Genomic DNA, 13,820 nt, shown 5'->3' on the forward strand with positions numbered 1-13,820 from the left:
GGAGCTTCCTGGCTGTAGCCTACTGTTGTCTATTATATAAATGAAAAGCAAGCAGTGCAGCCAGGGCAGGCCCTCCCCTCGTGTAGAGCCTGGCTCCTCTACACGGACCTACACTCCTTAAAGGGCCTCTGTCAGCAGATTTGTACTTATGAAACTGGCTGACCTGTTACATGTGCACTTGGAAGCTGAAGGCATCTGTGTTGGTCCCATGTTCATATGTGCCCGTATTGCTGAGAAAAATTATATTTTAATATATGCAAATCAGCCTCTAGAAGTAATGGCGGCGTTGCCGTTACACCTAGAGGCTCTGCTCTGTCTGTAGCTACAGAGCCCTCTGCACTTTGACTGACAGAGCCAGGGCAGTGGAAACATGATCACACCTGTCCCTGTCAATCAAAGTGCAGAGAGTGATGCAGTTGCAAAGAGAGCAGAGGCTCTAGGTCTAATCAGCAATGTGGCTCCTAGAGGCTGATTTGCATATATATATATATATAAAAAATCTTTTTTCTCAGCAATGCGGGCACATATGAACATGAGACCAACACAGGTGTCTTCAGCTGCCAAGTGCACATCTAACAGGTCAGCCAGTGTCATAGGTACAAATCTGCTGACAGAGGCCCTTTAAATATCGTGCAGCTCCTCCTTCACTCCTCTTTTGGCGATTTCAGGACTAGGAAGGAGGAAGTGAAGCTGCAATAGCTTCTGCCACGGTGCCGCGTTGTGGGCAGTTTGTGAAACAGAACTGGATGGTGATTCCTGTCACAAGGAGGTAAAAAGAATAGCTTGAGTATAGCAGCTTTATGTTGGCGTCCTGAGTATTAAGTACAGTGTGTCTATGCAGGATGAGGGTGAGACTCTTACTGTCACGGTGGGCAGTGGGGGAAACCGTACAATGGGGAGCAGACGGGAAAACAACTAGGCCAGAGGCTGGAATAAGGAAGCAGGTCATCTCCCAAAGCATCCCTAATCCTCACCCCTAACTCACCGTATGAGCGGACCTGGATGGTAGGACGGCTCATACCCAGGAAATTTAGGACCCCGAGTTGCCCTGATAATCCCTCAAATATAGAAAGGGCAGAGACGACCTGTTTATCCCAGACACAGATTTACTGGAGTCTCCACCGGCCTAGCTGCAATGAAAAAGAGGAGACTGTATACAGTAACTGGATCGGCAGATAAGCACACCATACAACACATTTACCTGCCGCAGCAACATTGACTGGAACCCGAACATGAGTACTGATGCCCACACACCATACAGGACACAGTACAAACAACCACACCCAGGTATCCAGCACACCAGTTACTGCCTGGAAACCCCCATGCAAAACAGACGCATGGTGGACCCAGGCAGAGCAGCATACAGACCTGTAGTTCCCCCTCCATGGAACCCTGACATCCCCTTCCGGAGGCACACCACACAGGGAACATGTCTAGCAAACATGCTGGACTATAGACACTAACAGACCAGACATGTAACAACCACTAGACAAGACAACAACCACCCATATATAAACAACACCAAACATATGCAAGGGTAGTGAAGGGAAGGAGAACGGGAACATAGGGGAGACATCATGGTGACCTTAATGTTCCACAGGGTGGCCCTCAAGCACTGGACAGATAGTAGAGGCCTGGCAGGAGCAGCACAAAGCAAGGCTAGAGGAACACTGAACCCAGCCAACAGGTCACAGGCAATATAAACCTAGTGGCCACACCCAGGACACACCTAAATCCCTACCAGCTAAATAATTAACCCCTCCGACACCAGACAGGCAAGATCCCAGGAGAAAGGAGGAGGCACCTACATGCTGCAACCACAAAACTTTGCCGCTGGCAGCAGCATGCATAGCAACCGTGACACTTACCTTCATCCTTTAAAAATATAATTTCAGCTGTATGGTGTTTGTTGAGAGTGGCCTATTATATGTAGGAGAAGCTTATAAAAATGGGTGTGATCTAACATGTTTGTCACAATGGTGGGATAATGTGCACAGTAATGTCACAGTACAGTGATAATGCTTACATTTGTGCCACAGTAGAGTCATAATGCTCACAGTAATGTCTAAAGACAGTGATAATGCTCACAGTGATGCTACACTGCACACTGTAATGTCACAACAGTGGAATAATTTGCAGTGATGTCACAGCACAGACACAATATGCATAGCAATGTCATGGTCCAGGGAATCTACTAGATCAGGGATGGCCAACCTGAGGCTCTCCAGCTGTTGCAAAACTACAACTCCCATCATGCCCGGACAGTCTACAACTATCAGCCCACAGCAGGGCATGGTGGGAGTTGTAGTTATACAACAGCTGGAGAGCCGCAGGTTGGCCATGCCTGTACTAGATGATGTTACAGCACAAGAATTATCCAAATATTGATATCATATGATAGCACACAGAGAACATAAAGTTAACCATACATGTGAGACCTCAAATTACAGTAAAAAAAACTGTAATGATATCACATGCAGGTTAATGCACACAAGATGTCAAGGGTTAATACAGTAATGTGACAGCATATGAATAATGCAAAAAGCAATGCCATAGAGAAGGGATAATGCAGTGGGCTGCATTCAGATTTCCATGCTCCCTTTGTAGTGATCACTAATTGCGCCTCATGCGTCAGTGGAAATGCCCCCCATTAGTAACTGGGCCACACTCCAGCTTCTGTGCCTGCTACTCTGGTAGTAATGTTGATGTTTTATGACAATTTAGCCTTGGACAAAATGTTCTTGTTTTTCTAATAGGTTCATGGGTATTGCTGGTGAATCTCCACAAATTGTTTATTGCCTAACATTTTTTCCTCATATTTAGCCTCTCATTGAAAGTGGCCAGTTTCCTTGACTACAAGACCTTGCTTCTGCTGCTGGAGTTGATGTGCATCTATATAACTGGAGTGTGAGCTGCCACTTTCCAAGAATTCAACATGCTCGTAATGGTATTCCTGGAATCATATAAATAGTAGTCAGATATAAATAGATCTTTACAGACACCAGGTTCAGCATTCCTCACATGAACTCATGGGATACGTGCCTGGAGCTGATATTGAAGAAGGCACTCCAACCTGGACAGGAAAAATCTTCCCTACAGCCGCCATGATAAAATCTTTCCCGTCACTTTCCATTGGAATATATCACTGACAAGCAAGGTTAAAAAAAAAAGGAATCATTTGTGTCATCAGTTGTGGCATTTTGCTGGCATTTCCAGTTAATAAAATTAAATAGCAATGACTGCAAGGATTATAAAGCCAAAATCAAACTAATCTGTATGATGACCAGGCTTGGACTGGCCCACCGGGGAGGCGGGGGATTTCTCTGTAGGTCCCCGGTCTTCTGCGCCTGGAGATAAGACAGAGGAGTAATTATTTCTCTTGTTTCTCAGGAGAGATAATTATTTTAGCCACTAGGTGGCAGTGTCGTACAGTGATGCAGCCTCCTACTGGTGTAAATTGTACAGGAGGCCCCATAGTATCTTCTAAACTTCCCGGCTGTTGGCAGTGAAGGAGAGAACATTTATGGCCATCCTCCTGCCCTCCCTGTTGTCAGAAAACTGTGGTTGCTGGAGAGAAGGACTCCTCTATGGTGCTGGGCTGATTTCTCAGGTGTGTGACAGTAGTGAGCTGTAGGAGACTGTAAGGGGGGAAATAGGATATTTGTTTATAGAAGACTCAGATCTGTGTATGTGTGCTGCGCTCTGCAGAGTTCAGAGTGGCATTAGGGGGACTCTGCCCTAGGTCCCCCCAATGCCTCTGCTTTAGGTATACCCCCCATTAATGCCATAGCTCCAGATGCCCCCCATTGCCCCCACTCTAAATGCACCCCTAATATTGCCTCTTCTCCAGTTGCCCCTCTAATACCTCTGCTCCAGGATCCCCACTATTGCCCTGCCTCAGGTGACTCTAATGTCTCTGCTTCAGTTATGACCCTCCGTTTGTGCCCTTTGCTCACATCCTCTAGCACCTTTGCTTGGGCTTTGTTAAAGATTATGACCTGCAAAGGGGGTTGGACTAATGACGGGAAAAATCTGCACAGTGCGTCACATTCTGCAGTATTGACACATATGGTTTACATGGCGGTAGTGATGATATTCCGTATTATCGGCGCAGGCGCATTGAGGATGGAGCGGCCAAGTGAGCGTCCTCCTCTCAGTGCGCCTGCGCCGACTGAATACCGTTACGGCGCAGGCGCAAGATCTTGATAGCAGACAGGGCTAGCCAGAGGACGATCCCATTCGCTGGCCCTGTCAATCAACATGCAGAGGGGGCGTCTTTAGGATAAGAGGATGGCTACTTGGCTACCAGCAAGTAGCATCATAATTTGCATATTTTAAAAGTACGTTTTTAACAGAATCTACTGAACCGAAATGATTAATTAGATTATGTATGCATAAATCGCAGTATAGGGATTATAAGTAAACAAAAAAAAAAACTGTTTAATGGGGTGACAGAAGCCCTTTAAAGGGGTTAAAGGGTTTGTCTCCATTCAGTAAATGGCATTCATCATGCAGTTAATACAAGGCACTTACTGACGTATTGTGATTGTACATACTGCAGGGCTCCAGATGGCGACCAAAACGGTCGCCAATGCGCCTTAAAATTTACAGATGGCGACAAGGGTTTTTAGTCTTGTCACCATTTGCGACTGGACCGCCGTGCTGCTGCGCAGCCTAGTCTCAGTTAAGGAACATGGCAGGCTCCATGTTCTCTTCACTAGCACAGTGGAGAAGGAGGGAGTCCCTCCCTCCCACTGTGACGCGGCTGTCACTGCCACCGATGGGGAGATAGCAGGAAGGAGGAGGGGAGGGACTGTGGCCACTGCGCCACCAATGAATGTAAAACATATTAATACAAGTATAGGCAGCGGTATCACAGACCTGGCCTCAATGCAATACGCGGCAATTAACCCCTCAGGTGCCACATCTGAGGGGTTAATTGCTGCGGATCGCATGCCCTGTTATTGAGGCCGGGTGCTGGGTCTGTGATACCGCTGCCGACACTTGTATAAATGAGTTAAAGAGGACCTTTCATGGGTCCAAAGAATATAAACTAAGTAGCAGGCTGCATAGAGCGGCGCCCAGGGATCTAAGTGCACTTACTATTATTCCTTGGCGCCGCTCCGTTCGCCCACTGTGGCCCCCCGTATTTTCAACATTCGGTGCAAGTAGGAGGAGACGCCGGTGTCTCTCCTTCTCCCGGACAGTAGCGCTGTCCAGTCGTAGCGCAGAGCTCAGAGCCAGGGAGGTTTTTTTTCTCCCAGGATGTGAGCTCTGCGCTGCGATTGGACAGCGCTGCTGTCCGGGAGAAGGAGAGACACTGGCATCTCCTCCTCCTTACTCTGAATGTTGAAAATACCGGGGGCCACAGCGGGCGAACGGAGTGGCGACCAGGAATAATAATAAGTGCACTTAGATTCCTGGGCGCCGCTCTATGCAGCCTGCTACTTAGTTCATATTCTTTGGACCCATGAAAGGTTCTCTTTAATTACATTCATTGGTGGCGCAGTGCGCCCCCCCTTAGTATTAGTATCTTTGGTAGTGCAGTGCGCTCTCCCTCCCCCTGCCCCCATTATTAGTATCATTGGTGGCGCAGTGGCCACAGCCCTTCCCTCATTGTTATATGGTGGCCACAGGGTCCCCTCCCCTCCATTGGTGGCAGTGGCAGATTACACTGCTGGGGCTCCGATCGGTTACCATGGCAGCCAGGACGCTACTGAAGCCCTGGCTGTCATGGTAAGCTCCCTGCTGCTGTGTCTACTATGCACAGGGCAGCAGGGAGAGTGTGAAGTGCTAGTCACCCTAATATAGCTCTATTGTGGTGAATAGGACAAGGGATGAAAAGATCCAGGTTATAGCCCCTAAGGGAGGAAATGGTAATTAAATAAAAAAAAAAAAAAAGTAAAAAAAAACTCGTCAAAATACTAAAAGTTTAAATCGCCCCCTTTCCCAATTTTACATATAAAATTTGCAAACAATAAAAAATAAACATATTACATATTGACACATCCGAAAAAGTGTGAACTATTAAAATATTAAAAAATATTTCCGCTCTGGTGAAGGCCGTAACAGAAAAAAAATCAAAACCGCGCAATTCACCATTTTTAGTCACCTTGTCCCCCAAAACATGTCACTGGATGTGAGAGGTATGTGGTGCTGTATTCTCCTACATGTAAAGCTGGCTCACTACTGTGAACTGCGTCTCATCTTCTCCGTCAAGTCCTTTTTTTAATTATATGCATTTTAAATTTGGCCACAATTTTTTTTTATTTGGCTCCTAAATATTTTAGTTTAGGAGCCAATGGCTCCTGTTTTTTTTTTTTTTTGTCTGGAACACTGTATTGCCTCCTTTCCATCACATTATACACATCACATATCTGTGGTTATTACCACTGTGTAATCCAGCAGTGGCCATGCTTTCACAGGATAGGGAAAAGCTGGAAGTGAGCATAGGCCAACACCTTTACCTATAGTGTGCAAGCACGGCCACCGTTGCTGGATTGCAGAGTGGTCAATACCACGGATATGTGCTGTGTGTAATGTGATGGAATAGAGTCAATATGGACAATCACAATACATTAGTAAGTGGCTTGTATTAACTTTCTCTACATGATAAATGCCAATTGCTGAAGTGAGACAACCCCTTTAAGTGTGCTACGCTTATTAGGGTTAGGCATAAATGTCGGTGTGTGCATTGCGTGTTTCCCATGTGTGATTGGTGTGTGCTATATATGTTCTATGTATCAGTGGTGTATGTGCAGTATGTGACCCATGTACAAGTGTCTTGTGTGCCACATGTGTCCAATGAGTGATTGGTGATTGCTCCTTCTGCATACCGTCCCTTGGATGGGGGCAAGCTGCAAATGACTCCAACTAACTAGTCTCCTCCCCTCCTTACAGGGAGAGTTAGAATGGAAAGAAGGGTAGTATCCTCTGTAAATGTAGCTCTGCCATGCTTGCTGCCACCTTCTTGTGAACCAGCTAAATTACATGAACAATAACAGTTACAAGAAATAAATATGCACAGTGTATAGGATCGTATAGGAAATAAATGCATAAGATGACGCTGTATTAGACCATAGAAGATAGTAGCGGGGGGCAAAGTTGGCAATGCCACTCTGGGGCGTTACAGATGTTTTGCAGTCTGCAAATTGCGGATCCGCAAAGCATGGATACGGGGTGTGTGCATTCCGCATTATGGCGGACAGAACAGCCGGCCTCTAATAGAACAGCCCTATCCTTGTCTGTAATGCCGACAATAATAGGACATGTTCTTTCGTTTTGCACAATGGCCATGCGGATATACAGACACGGGGTGCCCACTGAGTCATTTTTTAATTTATTTATGCGGCCCCATTGAAGTAAAGTGAACGGTACCGACATGGAAAAAAAATAAGTTAGTGTGCAGGAGCCCTAAGGTGGGCCCCCATAATCAGTTACACCGGTGGGCCCTAAGTACCCAGTCCGACACTGATAATGACTATTGCATAATGTAATAGGACTTTAAATATTTATATCCTATATAGTGTAAATAATTATATTTAATCAGTACAAGATAGTACCAACAACAAACTGTGCAATAAATATGTTTATTTTGTACATTTTCTGTATACTTTACTGGAATTTGTCATATCATTTTGCACCTGCAGGTGTTGCTCTTGCGACTGAGCAAGTATTGCTTGCCGTATGTAGAAATCCAGAAGGTCTGTATACCTGCCTGTACATAGATTCTCAGTGTGTTTGGCGGATTAATACCAGAACAGTTTGCGTATAATGAATCCTGTGCTACAGTCTCTTCTTGGCAAATCAAATACATTGTTTACCAACACAGTCTGCTTATTATATGAGCTAGATTAGTTGCCAAGCACTACATTTTCAACAAACTGCATTCTGAAAGCCAATCTAAATCATGAGCAATTTTAGTGCTGCATGTCATCATCCACGGAACCACCCAGATTTTTCCATCAACAATTTCCCCCGGAGCTTGATTAATAAGATAAACAAGGATCGACTTCTACAATCAATGATTATTTACTGATGGGATTTAGTTTAGAGATAATACTCATCTAGCAGGCTAATCGGATGACATAATATAACTGTGATTTCAGTTTATTTTTAATACAGTGTAGGGACATGGATGTTAAACATTTTGTAATATACCATGTATTTTTTTTTACAATAAGAGTCAGTAGCCGACATATCGGAATGTATCCCTCGAATGCAGTCTGCACAGAACCTTAGCTCTCTGTGTTGTGAAAAAATGTCTATATAAGGCCTCCTGCACATGACCGTAGGTGCCCCGCTGCCGAATTGCGGACCGCATTTGCGGATCCGCAATACACGGACACCGTTCAGTGTGCATTCCGCATCACTTCAATGGGTCTGCAAATCCGGAGATGCGGAATGACGCGGAACGGATGCACGAAACGGAACCCTACGAAAGCACATATAGTTGAATACAAGGTGAAGCAGGGAGCTGTCAGCTTCCCAACTATTTCACCATTTGTGTTCAGCGTATACAGGAACGATGGAGTGATGTAATTGCGCTTGCTGTACCGCACCAGACAGCACAGCATAGAACAAAGCTGCTCCGCTCTGTGCTGTGCTGTCTGTGGCAAATGGTGAAGCAGGAAGCTTGTGGGTATGTAACCTCTCCCTGGCTGCCCCACGTAAATTTACGTCGGTGGTCAGGCATTTAAACGTGGTCCCCATTCGCAAGCAGAGCAGGCGCCATAGAAGTGAACGGGGCTGCGTGCAAGTGCCAGCAAGCATCCGCCAGCAAGTGCGGTGCAATTTTCACTCATGGTTGCTGAAATGAAAGTCTATTCACTGTATTATTTTCCCTTATAACATGGTTATAAGGGAAAATAATAGCATTCTAATGCTTAGTAGAAGGTCAATTGAGGGTTAAAAAAAAAATAACTTGCATCCTCCTCTTGATCGCGTAGTTGCCGATCTCTTCTTACTTCTTTAATCATGAGCTGCCTGCTAAAGGACCTGTGGTGACATCACATCACATGGTCCAATCACATGGTCATCACCTGTGATTGGACCATGTGATGAGCTCAGTGACTTCACCACAGGTCCTTTGACAGGTCCTGAAGAAAGAACAGGAGACCGGCAGCTACGCGATCAATTGGAGGAGGTGAGTTAAGGAAGAATTGGAGGAGGTTAATAATTTTTTTTTTTTTAACCCTCAATTAACCTTCTACTAAGCATTCTGTATTAGGAATGCTATTATTTTCCCTTACAGCCATGTTATAAGGGAAAATAATTACATCTACACAACACCGAAACCAAACCTGAACTTCAGTGAGGAAGTTCGGGTCTAGGTACCACATTCAGTTTTTTATCACGCGCGTGCAAAACGCATTGCACCCACGCGATAAAAACTGAACAACGGAATGCAATCGCAGTCAAAACTGACTGCAATTGCGTATCTAGTAGCGCGGGTTTGCCGCAATGCACCGGGGACGCATCCAGAGCCAAAACGTGACGCCCGTGTGCACCAATCAGTAATATGTAGTCAGACCTGCTAAAATGTGAAGTTGCAGTTATTGCGCCAAAATATGCGCATCATTAATTACTGATTTGCACAATCGCGAATATATTGAAGCACTCTATTCGCAAATTTGAATATTGCCTCTGCCGATCATCATTAAAAGTGAATACAACAAAGAGGTCTGTAAGCAGGGACGGTGCAAGGATTTTTGTCAACACAAGCAAATCTACATTTTGGTGCCCCCCCCATCATTTCACATTTCTGCCCCTCATGATTCATGTCCATTTCTTGCCCCCCCATCATTTCACATTTCTGCCCCTCATGATTCATATCCATTTCTTGCCCCCCCATTATTTCACATTTCTACCCCTCATGATTTATATCCATTTCTTGCCCCCCATCATTTCACAAATCTGCCCCTCATGATTCATAACCCCCCATGTGCCAATATCATAGTGCCATCCTCTCCCCCTGCCCCCTAATGTGCCAGTATCAAGTGCCTCTCTCCTCCCCCCTCCATGTGCCAGTATCATGGCGCCAATAGCCCCCCCTACACCCCTACCCCCCTAACCCATGGCAGTAAAGTAACAGTCCGGTATTTGAAAAAAATATATATATATACTTTTATACTTACCTTCATGTCAGCGATGCGATGCAGGCCTCTTCCTCTTCCGGTGTTCCCAGCAGTGTTAAAGATTTGGTGCTTGTGTTCTTATTTAGCCTGTCTTTCAGAAAAGTTTGTGATGTATCAGAGGCAAGGCATTTACCCACACAACTATGAAAGCTGTATAGCTAGTTACTTAAAAAAAAATATAAGACTTATACTGTAGAGGACTTTGATACCTAGGGTACAACCATACACATGACAGTTGCCCCAACACACCCAGCTCTGCTACATCCATACACAGTGTGCTGGGGCAGCTGTCATGTGTATGTACACTAGGTATCTTTTAGGTATTATTTGTAAGTAATTGGCTATACAGCTGTCATAGCTATGTGGGTAAATGCCTTGCCTCTGATGTGAAAGGTCAAGAGTTCGAATCCCAGGAGAAACTTTTCTGAAAGATATGCTAAATGAGATTTAAATACACCAGGGTCTCATAGCTCAGAGCGTGCTGCTCTGTGACTGAGAGAGTGAGGGCGGGGTTTGGCCGGGCTGCTCGGCAAACAGGCTCAGGTAAATGTAAGTTAATTGTTTTCCGCCCCGGCGCCGCCCCACCCTTCTCTGCGTCCTCAAGCAGCCGCTTGGGCTGCCTTATAGAGCCGGCCCTGTCTGTAAGCCTGCATTACTGGATTATACGCAGTAAAGACCACTTTATAGACCTCTTTGCTATATCCAGTGTCTGATAAAACTGGTTGACATTTTTATGGTGCCACATTTCTCCACTCCTAGATTCTGCAGGTTGATACAATTACCATATTTATATTGTATTTTTTTATGTTTTATTACATTCGAATTACAAAATCATCTATATTTCGCCTTGCCATATTCTAACACCTATGGCATTTTTATTTTTCAGTCGCGGCAGCTGTGTGAGGGCTTAGTTTTGTGGGATAGGCTGTAGTTTTTATTGATACTATTTTGGTATATGGAAAACCTTTTAGCTTAGGCTACTTTCACATCTGCGTTTTTGCTGGATATGTCAGGGGATCAGCAAAAAAACGCATCCAGTCAATAATACAACTGTCCACATCTGTATTATCTGCAAAATGAACAAGACGTTTTTTCCGCGCCCAAAAAAGCGGATCCGGGACCATTGACTTACATTGTGTTTCATGTGGGATCCATCTTGATCAGTATCCCCTGACACACACAAAAATGCTGCTTGCAGTGGTTTTGTGTTCGACATGGGAATGCAACAAAACGGAATGGAATTCATTCTAGTGCACTCCGTTCTGATTTGTTAAATTTTGACCCCATTGACAATGAATTGGGACAAAACTGAAGCCTTTTTTCTCTAGTTTTGAGAGACCTCTACCGGATCTCAAAACAGGAAAGGAAAATACAGATGTGAAAGTAGCCTTACATTGTTTTGGGTTTTATGTGAGGTCAGTTAAATGAAATGATCACTTTATTCAGAGGGTTTACCAAATTTATATATTTTTTATATTACTAGTTTTAAAAAACTTTTTTTTTTCATTGACATATTCTAACACCAGTAGCATTTTTATTTTTCTGTCTAATCAACCCGTGACCGGCATTAATGACAATCGCAGTCATTTAAGCCTTTAGGCCAAGTATGACCACGGGATCTAAATAGCAAAAAACCTGTAAGCGTGCGCTTCCGGGTTAAGACTGGTTCCCCCATGTGGTGATCGGGGAAGCCAGTCATTCAATATAATACGCCGAGTCTCTCCACAGAGTCCCAGCATATAAGAGCTGAAGTTCCAACATAGGACATCAGCTAATTCAGCTTGTACTGTCATTCTATGGGTATATGGTATAAGCTGTAATAAATCTGCATAATGTACTGCATATTGTAGCCTCCTAGAGGGGCTATAGAAAAGTTTAAAAAGTAAAAATTTTAATCATCCCCCTTTCCCTAGAATAAAAAAATAAATACATAAACAATAAAAAATATAAACATCGTTGGCACCAGCGCGTCCGAAAATGCTGGTACCATTTAAATATAAAAAATACTTATGCCATACGGCAAATGGCGTAATGGGAAAAAGTATAAAAAATGACCGATTCACCATTTTTTCATTGCTTCCTTTACCCCCATAAATTTAATAAAATATGATCAAAAAGTCACACACACTCCAAAATTGTATAAATAAATACTGCAAAACATGAGCTCTCACACAGCTCAGTAAACGCAATTGTAAAAAAGTTATGGGGGTCAGAATATGGCAATGTAAAACAAACTTTTTTCTTCAAAGTGTTTATTTTTCAATATTAAAACAAAAAAAACTACACGTATGTGGTATCATTGTGATTAACATGAACCAGAGAATAAGGCCTCCTGCACCCGACCGTTTTTCCCCCCCTGTTTATGGGCCGTTTTTTGAGTTCCGTATAGGGTCCGTATACGGAACCATTCATTTCAATGGTTCCGCAAAAAAAACGGAATGTATGCTGTATGCATTCCTTTTCTGGATTTCTGTTTTTCCGTTCCGTTGAAAGATAGAACATATGCTATTATTGCCCGCAAATCACGTTCCGTGGCTCCATTCAAGTCAATGGGTCCACAGGTCCACAAAAAAAAAATGGAACACATACGGAATCTACTCAGTATGTCTTCCGTATCCGTTCCGTTTTTGCGGAATCATCTTTTGAAAATTTTATGCCCAGCTCAATTTTTTCTATGTAATTACTGTATATGCCATACGGAAAAATGGAAAGGAAAAATGGAACGGAAACACATACGGAAGCAAAAAACGGAACAACCGATCTGTGAAAAACAGACCGCAAAACTATGAAAAAGCCATACGGTCGTGTGAAAGAGGCCTAAAGGGCACAGGTCAGTTTTTTTCACATAAAGAACATTGCAGGGACAAAAACCCTAAGGCCTCTTTCACACGGGCGTCATGTTTTTTGCCCGGATAAGAGGCAGGTGCGTTGCGGGAAAATGCGCGATTTTTCCGCGCGAGTGCAAAACATTGTAATGCGTTTTGCACTCGCGTGAGAAAAATCGCGCATGTTTGGTACCCAAACCCGAACTTCTTCACAGAAGTTCGGGCTTGGGATTGATGTTCTGAAGATTGTATTATTTTCCCTTATAACATGGTTATAAGGGAAAATAATAGCATTCTGACTACAGAATGCATAGTATAATAGTGCTGGAAGGGTTAAAAAAATAAAAAAGTTAACTCACCTTCTCCTCTTGATTGCGTAGTTCCCGTCTGTTCTTTGCTAGCTGTGGGCTGAATGACCTGTGGTGACGTCAGATCACATGCTCCAATCACATGGTCCATCACCATGGTGATGGAGCATGTGATCTGACATCACCACAGGTCATTCAGCCCAAGCCCACAGCTAGCAAAGAACAGACCGGGAACGAACTACGCGAACAAGAGGATAAGGTGAGTTAACTTTTTTTTTTTTTAACCCTTCCAGCACTATTATACTATGCATTCTGTAGTCAGAATGCTATTATTTTCCCTTATAACCATGTTATAAGGGAAAATAATACAGTGAATAGACTGTCACCTAGAACCCATGCGTGAAAATCGCACCGCATCCGCACTTGATTGCGGATGCTTGCGATTTTCACGCAACCCCATTCACTTCTATGGGGCCTGCGTTGCGTGGATTATCGCACCGCAACGCACAAAGAGGAGCATGCTGCGATTTTCACGCAACGCATAAGTGATG

This window comes from Bufo gargarizans, chromosome 1 (assembly GCF_014858855.1).
Source record: "Bufo gargarizans isolate SCDJY-AF-19 chromosome 1, ASM1485885v1, whole genome shotgun sequence".
Taxonomy (NCBI): Eukaryota; Metazoa; Chordata; class Amphibia; order Anura; family Bufonidae; genus Bufo; species Bufo gargarizans.